Raw genomic sequence first — 13266 nt, forward strand, 5'->3', positions numbered from 1 at the left:
GTGCACTCGTCCCACTCCGGGAACTCCCCTAGAGAAGAAGAGGTCCCCAAGTCGGAGTCAAGGGGATTGTCCTCCCGGTGAGCCTCCCTAGAACGAGATATGGAACCGCGTCGTCTAGCCATGCTATATTAAGCAAAGTAACAGTAAATTAAGGATCCTATAGTATCTAAGGTTCGCCTAGCCGCATGATACTATATTCACAAAAACAAAGTACGTAGTACTAAAACATAGCATAATTTCAATACATGTAGAAACAACATTTTTCAGCAATCAAACAATTTCTTGTAATACTATGACAAATATTGTGACAAATTGGACAAAATGGCTCGCAAAAATACGGAGAACAAGCCATATTGTTCTCACGAACTCAAAGGGCTCAACAATGGCAATTTGCTAATTTCTTCACCAAATTGAGTCAAACAAGTCTCAAAATATTCCGAAGGTAATTTACAAGCATAATCAAGCAATTTCATGGCATAAAGTTCAACAAACAAAGTAAATAAAGAAATATGAGTTTCGAATTTCCTAAAAATTTGTGAATAAAACATGCAAAATTCAGCAAAACTAAGGTGAGTTTGAAGAAAACTTACATAGATGGGGAACTAGATAAAATAAGCTTTAATTTGCAACAAATTTGAGCGAATTTGGTTGACAAACAGAGGAGAACGAGCAAGCTGAACTTTCGAGCAAAACTGAGCAATCGAACAGCAGCAGCAGCAGAAATGGAGAAGAAAGGGGTTTTATTTCAAAAACTCGACTCCAGCGCCAGAAGACAAGTTTGTCGCCGGGCGCTAATGTCTGTCACCTACCGGTAGAGCAAAATCCGGGTGACAAAGCGTAGCAGCGTGCGCTGGTGCGGAGATAAGATGCATGGCTCCCATAAATAATTATGTGAACCTTATAAAGAAATTTCCTAGCCCTTGGTATGCCAGTTAGCCCTTATAGGCAATTTGACATGATTAAGTACTCAGTTCGATTACAATCGCAGTAAGTATTATCGACCTGACAAATTATTTTCTCACTTAGCTTAAAGCGCCTAAGTATTAGCTCATCGCAAGCACTGAAGTAATGGTTCACAAAGAAGCACAAGCGCCAAGGTGCCGGCTCATTCACAAATGTGCCGAGGTATTGGCACAACAACAATTTCAGCGAAGCATCTGCACAGCAAATTTTCAAGCAAAGCACTAAGGATCAACATGAGGTGGTCTTCGATAATTTTCCTCGGAAGATTATCACTATGAAATTGAAGATAGCTACAAGCAACGGTCTTCGACGATATCCCAAAGCAGAGAATAAGTCTACCCCGCTTGAACATAGGGCTAAGCCCACAAGTAGAGAGGAAGGCCTCGTTCTTAAAGAAGTCTGGATGAGGTATCCAGTTCTTAGGAACAATTATTTGAGTCCCGCCCTCTAAGGGCATGGTGGTGGTTTTAAAGAAGCCCGGCTTCGTAATTTGCTCATAAGCCCTGGAAGACATCTGAGGCAAAGCACACTTCTTCTCGAGAAGCTCCAGGTCCTGATTGTACTGGCGAAGGAACCGGTTGTGCCCTAAAGTAGGAGATCAAACCAAATAGAATCTATCCTTCCAGCCGGACCATTTGGACGTCTTGTCAAAGGTCATTAAATATTCCGGATGTGTGGTTAGAGTGTACCACGCACCATGTCTGCCCGGTGCCCGGCTCATATAGTGCATATGAGAAATTGCAGCAAAACTGGGCTCAATGTCTTGATACTCACAGGCGGCAATAATCCCAGTATATTAAGCCATGACTTTAAGGTGAGTTTCTAGACGCCCACGTCATACCCCTTTAAAATTCTTATACTCCCGTTGTGAAGGGGGAAGCGGAGGCTGGCTTTAATCACAGCCTCATAGCAGCCGAAACAATTGTCGGCATTTTCAATGTCGTTCTCCCAGGTAATCGTTGCCTCAAGCGGGGGAACCTCTATTCTCCACTCCTCTCCTACCGGGTGTGCATCTGCAAAAGCCTTAAAACCTCTTTCCATAACAGCTAAGTCCCTAGGGAGCATTTTATTCGTTAAGGGATTTGGCTGAGCCGGTCCTGTAGCCGGCTGCTGATACTCAGCCGTAATTTCTTCTTGGTCAGAGACAGACGCCTCTCAGCCGGATCTCTCGGCCTGTTCCACGCCTCCTGACTCCCCTTCATCAGACCCCAAGTCTGAGGCATCGTCCTCGCCGTCTGCCCCATCAAATATGGTGTCGTTAGGGGTAGAAGGGGTGCGTTGGTGCACCGACAAGATGCATGGCTCCCATAAATAATTATGCATAACTTTTACAAAAATTTCCTGGTTCCTTGGTACGCCAGTTAGCCCTTATAGGAAATTTGACATGACTAACAATCGCAGTAAGTGTATCGACCTGACAAATGATCATCTCACTTAGCTTAAAGCACCTAAGTATTAGCTCATCGCAAGCACCGAAGTAATGGTTCATAAAGAAGCACAAGTGCCAAGGTACTGGCTCATTCACAAACTGCGCCGAGGTATAAGCACAGCAACAATTTCATCAAAGCATCTGCATAGCAAGTATTCAAGCAAAGCATTGAGGATCAACAAGCGGTGGTCTTCGATAATTTTCCTCGGAAGATTATCACTATGAAATTAAAGATAGCTACAAGCAGCGGTTTTCAACGATGTTTTGAAGCAGAGAAAAGATTGTATATAGCGGCAAGGCACAGCCATGGAGAGGCACAGCCACAACCCTGAAGATGGCGAGGCACAATCACCTTCGAAGATGTTCCCGAGGCACTATGGAGGATTGTCACAAGCAAATGAAGATAGCAAGGCACTGTTACCTTCAGATGGCGTTCACAAGGCACTGTGGAGGTTTTCACAACAAAATACCGCAACAAATCGGTTACTCTAGAGACGTGTGCTCGACGGTGCAAGATACGCGTTTCTTAACTCTTTTATCTATTTAACTAATGCTAGTTTGTAGGTATCGGCGTTACAAGAATGATTTAGGGTCGCAGAACATTCTGAATCATACTCCGTCCCTATCGCTACTTTGAATTTTGTTTTCGAAACTTGCGTTTCTCCAAACTCAGTCAAAGTGGGGGCTTCCGTAGACACCCAAATGTGTTTCCTCAAAATCAAACCCAGTGATGAATACCATTCATGTCATTTGATTATCGACTAAAGTGAAAGTCTAGTGATGTGGTTGTTTTTATTAAAATATCTTTCTTTCTGTTTTTGAAAATATTTCTTCTTACACTCTATTTATGAAAATAGCCAGTCTAATTTAGCTTGGTCCATGATAAGGGTCCAATAATGGTTTATTTTGATCGGGCTCGAAAAGGGCTTTCCAACGATATATTATGAGCCCAATTATGATGAACAATAAGGAAGTTGTAGCTTAAATTAAATTTGGGCCCGAAATGAATTTTATATGTGGCCCAATGATCTAGAGGAGGGCCTATTAATTATAATTACTAAAGTTATTAGGATTGATTTTAATCTTCTAGAATAATCTAGAAGGTTCTTTTAAAATGCTAATGGGATTAGGATTAATAACTTTATTTTCAAGAGTTTTATTTTGAATAAAGTAAGTGATTTGTCACAAACCTGATTTTAATATGATCAATGCGGAATAAGCTTCTTAATCGTATTAAGAAGAGGATTCCGCGTACAAAGCGCGTTTGATTTCTGACTTAGCGCAAGACGACAAGACTGTCGCCTGGCGCTAAGCTTGCTGTCTGGCACTAACTCCTGTCGTTGGTGACAGGAGGTATTTTATTCCGAATAGGACTTGATTTGTTTCCGGACTATTTTTTCTATAATTAGGGGTCATATCTCCCCGTTCTCATCAATTCACAACCATCATCTCTCTCTATACTCTCTCTAAAAGCTAGAAGCTTTCTCTCTCTCTCTATTTTTTTTCTAAACCTTCCCTTCCACAAAATTACACATACATTAGTTCTAGACACACCTAGCAATGTTCAAAGTTGCCTTTACCCTAGACGTGAAAGGTTTATAATTTCCGAGTGTTTGGTCCCAAATCTCTATTTCAATTATTTTATTTAATTGTTAGATTTATTATTTTCCTTGAAGTTACTAATGCGTGTATTTTTTTATTAGAAAGAGATACAAGGCAGCCAAGTAAGTAATTACTTTGTTGTTATTTTGATATGAAAATCATGCTTTAATTATTTTGTTTTCTAGTACCATGTAAGGATGTCTTTATTCATTCCTAGTATCATGTTTAGGGTAATATCTAAGATTTCTAATATCATGTATGCTTCTAGGATGCTTCCTATTCTTTCCTTCTATCATGTTAGTATCACAATAGGGATAAAGCTATGATCTTTATTGCTTAGTGACATGCTAGGGTTTGTTATTAATCTTGTTAGTATCATGCCTAGGATCTTGCTAATAGTATTATACTTTATTGAGAATATTATTATTATTATTATCATGTTGCTTTATATATTATTGTTATTGCTTGATCATGCCTTTTATGAATGTTTAAATGGAATTTGTACTTGTAATTACGCTTAATAAAATAATTAATAATCTTGTTTAGGTTAATATGATTATAATTCAAGTGATCGCCAATAACAGTTTTGTTTGTGCATTAATATTCAACCAACATAGATAAACAGGTTTATGGTTAACCTATTGATTGTTTGTTAGTCAAAAAGAACACATGAATATGAGAAGAATAAAATAGAGGCCTATTTTAGGGCAAGTTCAATGTTTATTAGGTTGGATTTGTACCTTAATCCCCGAATATCCATTCATGGTTCTAGACCACTATGGAGTTAGCGATCTCATGGATCGTGAATGGGTGTAACCTTTACCCTATAAATGGTTTACAAGTTCCTAAAACTTGTTGGCGACTCTTTTACTCTAGATTCCTTCCCTTTAGACGCTAAGTGTATGATCACAAGGAATGGCAACGGATCGAATTCGGGTCGGATGTGGCTAAATCCGAATCCAATTCGTTTAGTAAACGGACCCTGGACTCGGATTCGAATCCGAGTCTAAATCCGATCCGACTCGTAATTTTTGGATCCGAATCCGGTTCGTTTATACGGACCTCTGAAATGATCCGAATATTTTTTATTTTTATTTTTTGTAATGTCATATACCTATAATTTCTTGTATTGTCATACCAATTAAAGTATAAACATAACATATTTAAATTATAAACTAAGTTACGTAACAAAATTTTGTTACAAAACAAGAAAATAATTGTCCCAAGTTATAGAGCATATGCTTATACTCTCGGATTCGAACTCGGATCGGACCTTGTCGGACTTTGCGTAGGGTCCAAGTCCGATCTACCTCCTATTCGGATTCGGACAAATTTTAAACGGATTCGAATCTGATTTTTTCCTTCGGATCGGATCGGATTCAAATCGAACTCAGATTCAATTGCCATCCCTAATGATCACAGTGGGGCTCAAGCCTGGGATGCTTGAAATATTCCCTACAGACAGCAAAAGAGAAATCAACACAAGGATTTGTCACAGAAAAACAAAACAGACATAAGACAACATTTGCTACCAAGATAAAATATGCTTCTCAACCTATTATTGTTAGAGTTGGTGCTTCAAAGTTAGTTAGTAGATACATGGTTTTTTTAATATTTTTATTTACTTAGTCAAACTAGTAAGTTAGTAATGGTAGTAGTAGTGGGCTAGAATATTGGCACTATCAACAACAATCCCATGTAATTAGGATTTGCATGCTAATTAGTTGCTTTTTATTTATTTTGTCAATTACATTTGTAGCCTATAAAAAGGTGTGACTCAATTAGAGTATTTGAATGAGAATGCTAAAGATTCATTTCTACGTTTTGCTTTCTGTTTTTTGCATTGCATTCTAATTTCAACAATTACTTCTCAACATACTGCTTCACAACAAACACCAGCATCTCAATCACTGCAAATAAGCAGCATGATGCAAACTAGAAGCTTAACTAGTTCACAAAAGTAAGTATGTAGTTGCAGGGACATCTAAAGCTACACAAAGATGCAAAAGCAAAGGGACACCAAAAGTCTAATTTCTACTATTTATTAGAAAATAATGTCTTTTTGAACATGGGTTGTTATTTTATGACTTGTGCATCTACTTTTTAACTTATGTGCTATGAATGATGCCCTATTTTGTATAGGCTTGGTGGAACATACGGCTTTTGTAAACATTTTGAATATAATTATGAAATTTTTTGCAAGAGATAGACTAGCAGCCCAATTTTTGGTCATTTACAATAATGTTCATATATGTACTTCAATTACAGATTTTTTAAAAAACAATGCAACAAACTAAGAAACTGAAGACACAAATAGAAATTAAGCTCCAATTTTATTCAATTCCAACATAAACCATTTTGCATCTTACATTCAAATCCATTCTTAAACATCTACCTAGAAATTACATCACTTTGTTACAATCAACACATAGATAATAACAACCCTCCCAGCTATATTCACATCGTTCCTAAAGCTCTTATGCATATCTGCAATCATCTTGTGAATTTAAGCAATTTCTTCATTTGAGAATTTTCATGTTTCCTAAAATCTTCCTTAGTAATCCACGCAAAGAACCCTCTTCCCCTAAACTTCTCCCTACACTTTTAATAAGGCTTCTTAGGGTTTGTCATTGACTCGAAAAATCTAATCTCATAATTTTTGGGGGGAATGCAGTTACAGGCCTTCATCTTCACCCAATTGAGGAGTCCTTTAGTTGCACACCTGGACTTTGAAACAATTGATGAGCGATAATTATTCATGGTTTACCGGTGACACTAATTTTCAAAGTACCAAAGAAATTGAATAGCTTACAATGTAAAATGAAGGATTTATGTCTTCGTCATGTGTAATTACTAGAAATATAAATGGATCAAATTATGGAGATAATTAAGTTCGTGTAGTTGGGTCGTCGTTATATCATAACTAGAGGTACTATTGATCTTTGGACTAGTAAAATATACCAAAACCCGATTAAATGGATCCTATAAGGTCACATAAAGGGCCTAGATCGAGCACGAGAGGACAAAGCCCATGATGGGCCTCATCCCCTAATATGGCCGACCATATGGAGTTGTATGGAGGGTTTTGGGCTTCATGATCTAGTCTAATTATAAAACATTCAGTTGTATCAGTTATCCTCTTGCATGAACACGCTTAATAATAATACGATTGTTTGAAGTCCATGTTCTTAATTTTAAAATCAATTAAGATAAAGAAATTAATTTAATTATGGTTCAATTATTATTTTAATGTGATTAAACTTTTGGAATTAATTAAATGTGATTTAATTATGCTCAAAATAGCCATTAGGAGGACTGAATTAAGCCCTAAATTGGTTGAAAATTTTAAACCCTAACCCTAGTTTATTCAAAAAATTCGAACCATATAAGCCTTGAAAATCTTATTTTTTATGCTTGTTTTAGTTGATTTTGTTTTAAATATGATTTTGTGGTTGGTTTTTAATTTAATTCAATTTGTTTATGTTTCATAATTTAAATTTGAATTGATTTATGCATAAAAATGTTGTGTATGATCATCAATTTAATTTTAAAAGTTATAATTAAATTAGGATTAATTTTATGATGAAGCCTAATTTTAAAATTTAATGGGGATTTAATTTTAATTTGCGGACTGATTTAATTTAATTTTGATAAAAGTTATCTTAATTAAATTAAACTTAAAAAAAATTATTTAAGGTCGGCAACCGTGGCTGGGTGGCACAACCACGGTGGATACCGACCAGGTGGCGGTCCAAGAGGGAGAGTAGGAGGTCCGGCGGCCAGGGGCAGCAGCGTGCAAGTGTTGCACAACTGCTGCCACAGCTGTAATGTTGTTGTTGCTGCTGCAGGGTGCAGCAGTGGCTGCCGTAAGGCGGCTATCCACCGTGGCTAGCCTTGGCTGGTAGCGCACGGTGGCCTGCACCGACAACAAATGTTGCTACCACGCTGCAGCCTTACGGCAGTGGCTGCTGTCGAAGGCAGGCAGCCACCGTGGCTAGCTTTGGCTAGCCAACCACGGTGGTCGGGGTGTGTGGCATGGTTTTCAAATAAAAATTATTTTTGTTTTAAAAATATTTCAAGATAAATACAATTTATTTTTGGATAAAATAACATTGATTTGAGATAAAATCTTTTGTTTTATTCAAATATTCTAAATTTGATATATTTAAAAATATCCATATTTAAAGTTGTTAAATTTGGTGATTATCCATAATTATAGTGTTTAATTTTGGATGAAATTTGTTAGAATATTCTGAGCTAAGACGAAAAGGATAATAATTGATTTAAATAATGTGATTATCCCATAATTAGATTAGGATATTATTAATTTTAAAATTATTCGATTGGCTAGTCATTAGAATGGAATCTCATAAAGTTGTTAGGATAATCATGGAAGATAAAATATGATTTATCTTTCTAGATTAAAATATGATTTGATTCTATCTCATGCCTAAATTAAAATATATGATATTTTATAAACGGTCATGAATAATATATGATATTATCTAATTATGATTTAAAATATAAGATATTTTAGGAAATATGTTGCCTTAATTATGAACATTCGATGTTGTAGTTTAGACAAGCATGTTGAGTGATTTATTATTTGGCACTTCTATATAATATATGACATTATGTTGATATATATAAACTATTATGACCCATAGATTCTAAATATGATCTACGCATCGTGATGTATTTTTGTAATCTAAATACGGTCTGCGAATCGTTAAGTATTTTTTTAACTTTCATTTAAATTAAGAAGATTAATTATTTAAATAGTTTAGTCCAAAGAAGCCCATGAAGTGAAGGCCCAAAGGAACAAGGTGGATGGAGATCCATGATGGTTCAAGCGGAAGCATTTTCATTTCTAGTTTACTTAGGACTAAGGGGCTATACTATGTCATGTTTTATTGCATTGGTAGATTATGCATGTTAGATTTTATTTATGTTGATTGATGATGCGCTAGAGTTCACTAAATAATCAATGCATAATAAATCTAGGTCCCATTGATATTAAGATTGCTTTTCCAATTAAAAAGCCAACAAACCTTTGATGATTAATGATAGGTCATGCCAAATCTGGTGAAAGGAATGGTGTCCTTCGAACAAGTGTATTATTTTGATAGCGGGTTCAGAATTATTAGAAAGCTAATATATTCAGCAAGGTCAAGTGATCGGAATGCCTGGGTGGAGGCCGCTTCCGATCAGTAATATTAATATAATAAATATTACAGCTTAATCTTGACTGAACCCTTCGGGTCACACCCAAGCAAAATATACGAACTGACTCGACGAATTAATTCGGAAGAAATTAATTCGTCGCCCAAGTGTTAAACATTTAGACGTCGGAAATTCGAGCTTGGAGCGTCGAAACCGAGCGTCAGAGAATCTCAAATGTCGAGCCAAAATTTAGGATTTGGCGAGACGGGAAAATGCATCAAGTAACAAGTTAAATCCTAGCCACGCAAAAGGCTAGGAATGCATGCCCAATAGGAGCATGCCACGTGGCAGCACACATGGCAAAACGCCATGTGGCAGCACACGTGGCAGCTCACGTGGCCGCCACGTTGGCAGCCGCCAAGTGGCAGCAGCCACGTTGGCAGCCGCCACATTGGCAGCCACCACGTGGCAGCGTGCCACGTTGGCAGCGTGCCACGTGGCAGCGCCATGGTGGCGGCGCGCCACGGTGGCGACACATATGGCAATGGCCGTGGACCCGGGTTGATGGGTCATGGACACGGGCCAAAATAAAATGGGCCAACCGAACCCAACCTGGGGCTCAAGGTTGGGTGACACATGGTTAGTTCACATTGCATGTGAAATGCCTTGAGGACCAAGTGAGAAAGTGGTCCACACCTAACCATGTGACACTTGGTACTTGTTCCTTTGTTTATTTAACTAAGGGTTGAATTCACCAATCTTTCCATGTGGGATCTTTTTGTGAAAAGTCCCACATTGAAAGATGAGTGAAATTCACAAGGCATACTTCCTTATAAATAGTCATGGCATGGCTTGAGAATTCTTTGCTTGAGTGGGAGTTAGAAAGAGCATTCCATATTTTTGGGAAAACTCTTAAACTCTAATAACACTCGGGTTTTGGTCAGACCTTGCTAACTCCAAGGTAGCGGACCTTAAAGTCGTGTTCGTCCTTTGTGGGTGGATACCGTTGGAGGCACGACGCTTGCGGTGCTCGAAGCTTTCAAGTAAGAGCCCGTTTTTGTAAGGGCGAAGCTCGCTTCGAGGGTAAGATTCGTTCTTCCTTTCTTGTGATTATTTATTTATGCTTTATGGTTTTATTAATTGCGAGTGGTTCCTTGGGTCGGGGTTGTTTCCGCGGTGAATCGGACTCACCAAACCCCAACAGCGGTATCGGAGCCCCGCTCGTTTATTTTTATAATCATGTTTTTCAAGGTTTATTTTGGCTTAATTTTCTGGTTTAAGTTGCTAATTAGATTAGTAGCTTGGTTTTATTTATTTTAATCCCGTTTTTAATGTCGAGTTTGGCCCAGAACCCAGATTTTCGCCCAAGACTAGTGAATTTTGGGTGAAAAACGTGTTCTGGAAAGGTTTTTACCCCAAAGGGGCTGTGATGTTAGCCAAATTCGGACCAGAAATGCCTTTTTCGAGGGGTTTTTCGTTTTTGACGAAAAATTTTAAGTCTTTTCTAACCTTGAAATTAATGGCATAACTTGTTGATTATGTGGTTGATTATTTGCATTATTTTCTGCATTTTTAAGTCCCCTTAAAGCACACTTACTTGCTAGTATTTGATGCTTAAAGGTTGATTTATTTTCACATAATTGCAAACTAATTGCTTTTTAGTGTAAAAATTTTATTTTTGAGGCTTCCTAAGTGTTAAAGATTCAATCTTTATTTGTGATAAGTGATGGAAACTTTAAAAACCACTAAATTCCATGTTATTTTATGTTAAACTTTGTTGTTTTAATCATTTTGAGTTGATTGGAAACATAAAGTTTCAATTTTTGTGATAGAAATTTGGTTATCTTCATGTTGGAAGATATAATTTCAAGGATTCACAAAATTTAGATGTTGGAATTTTCATTTGAACATTAAAGTTCATATTTTTCCAACTTCCCCTTACTTTGTCAAATTCTCAAGTTTAATTTAAATTGATTAAATTGAAAGTGAGAAATTACCTCAATTTAATTTTGCACCAAGCTAAACCAATTTAATTAAGAATGGTTCTTGGAATTATTTTGGTTATTTGCACTTTGAAAATTTTATTAAGTTAGACTTGTTTAAAAAAAAATTTTATTTTGCTCATTAAATTAGTTCTAAAATTATTTTAGAATTAATTAATTTTGTCTCGAGAAAAGGAATCAAATCCCGAGGCCATGGCACGCAAAACGAGGCAAAGAACCACCTTGGCGAGCCGGGCTGCACAGCAGCCCGCATGTGGCTGCCAAGGTGGCTGCCCCACCTTGCGTGCGGCCACACGCGCGGCAGCAGCACACGGGCTGCAGCAGCCACGCGCGGGCGTGCCGTGGCAGCAGCATGTGGCCGCGTGCCGTGGGTCGTGTGTGCGGTTTTTTTTGGGTGTGTGCGTATGCTTGGTGCGGTGAGGTGACTAGCCGTAATATTGCTTATTTTGCCGTTTTATTTATTTTAATTAATTTTGTTTATTTTAATTAAAATTTTGGGAGGCTAGGCCTCGGTTTTGAGCGGCATTGGCAAAATTTTATTTTGACAAGTTTGGGTGCTACCGACTTAATTAATTAGATTAATTAAGGGAAATGCGGAATTTAGTGGGAGCTTCAATTATTAATGACGTCAATTACATAATCGGTTAAACAACTTTGACTAGTTTTAATTAGGCGTGTTAATCGGATTAACCACCTAGATTAGTTACTAGTGCGCGCGTTGTTTAAATGCATTTTACTTGTTTGATTTTGTAAATTGCATGGGCCATTCACAAATAGTGAATGGATGAATGGAATGTATATTCTCTCTCACAGGTTTTATGAAATGGCAACTAGTGGGACCCGACTAGGATAGAAAATACGGACTACGTGCCGTTATGTATTTTTGTAAATCTAAATACGGTCTACGCACCGTTAAGTATTTTTGTACCTTTATATTTAGATTATTCCTAGTCGTAGACACTAGTAATTTGCATAGTTTGGTTAAGTCTTGAAGACGGCGTATCTTGGAAGACAAAGCCTTGAATTGCAAATGAAGACCTTTTGAAGATTTGAAGAATTCAAGGGGTCATGCTAGTTGTCAATATGCATCTATAATTTCGCTTTATATTTTATGCTTATATATATGTGAATTATTCGTTAGATGCATGTTTAGGTTTTCTTGATGTTGCGATGATTAGTTAAGTTCACTTAAATCAACCAACATAGAAATCCTAGGTCCCTAATAATATTGAGTCAAACTTGCCTTTCCAAAACGACACTTACGCCAAAGCGAGGTGCCATCACTTCTCCAAGGCGCGTAAGGCACACCGGGTGTGCACGTTGGTTTTGGTTTAACTCATCGGTATGAGTGAGGAGTCCTCACATACCGTGGCAAAAGAGATACATCGTCAAAGATGCATTAGATGCGACGATTGTCTAACCAAGAGTGGCTTAGAGCCATTAGCAAGGCAATGCTTACCCTAGAAGATTGAGTGTTTAAGACAAGCCAAAGCATGCTTAACCACTCTTTGTTTCTTCGGATCTTGGAATCGCCTTATTTTCGCCAAATAGGGACAATTATTATGCGTAAATAAGACGTTTAATAAGATTGAAGTTTGCATGAATGCTATTAAATTTCAAACTTATTATGTTCTTGATAAATGGTTATACTTAGCACTTATATTTATAGTATTCTAAATCAAATAATATTGTTTCCATGATTGGTAAAGGAAATCCTTGAGAATAGATCTCAAAGACAGGAAAAGCATTTCTAAAATACAATTCTCATAAATGACTTTTATAACTAAGTCTGAAAGGACGGTTGGACATCATGTATTCAAAATACTAGGTAGTTTTGATAAAACATGAGGAATTGAGTTGCAATCTCAAGATTGACAACCAATGTATCCTTTCGCATCATACATAATTGAGTAGGACTCATTGATGTAGTAATTCGAGTAAGAATTAATGGAAAAGATGGAACTTTGTTTTACGGCGCACTAGGTGCTTGATTATGCCTAACAAAGTATAAGAGTCAAGGTACTTAAAGAAATGATTCTTAAAGTAAGATTATGAGATATTGTATGATAAGAAATATAGGAAAGAAGGAACGAAGAAAAGGAATTA

Source organism: Chenopodium album, chromosome 3 (genome assembly GCF_948465745.1).
Source record: "Chenopodium album chromosome 3, dcCheAlbu1.1, whole genome shotgun sequence".
NCBI lineage: Eukaryota > Viridiplantae > Streptophyta > Magnoliopsida > Caryophyllales > Amaranthaceae > Chenopodium > Chenopodium album.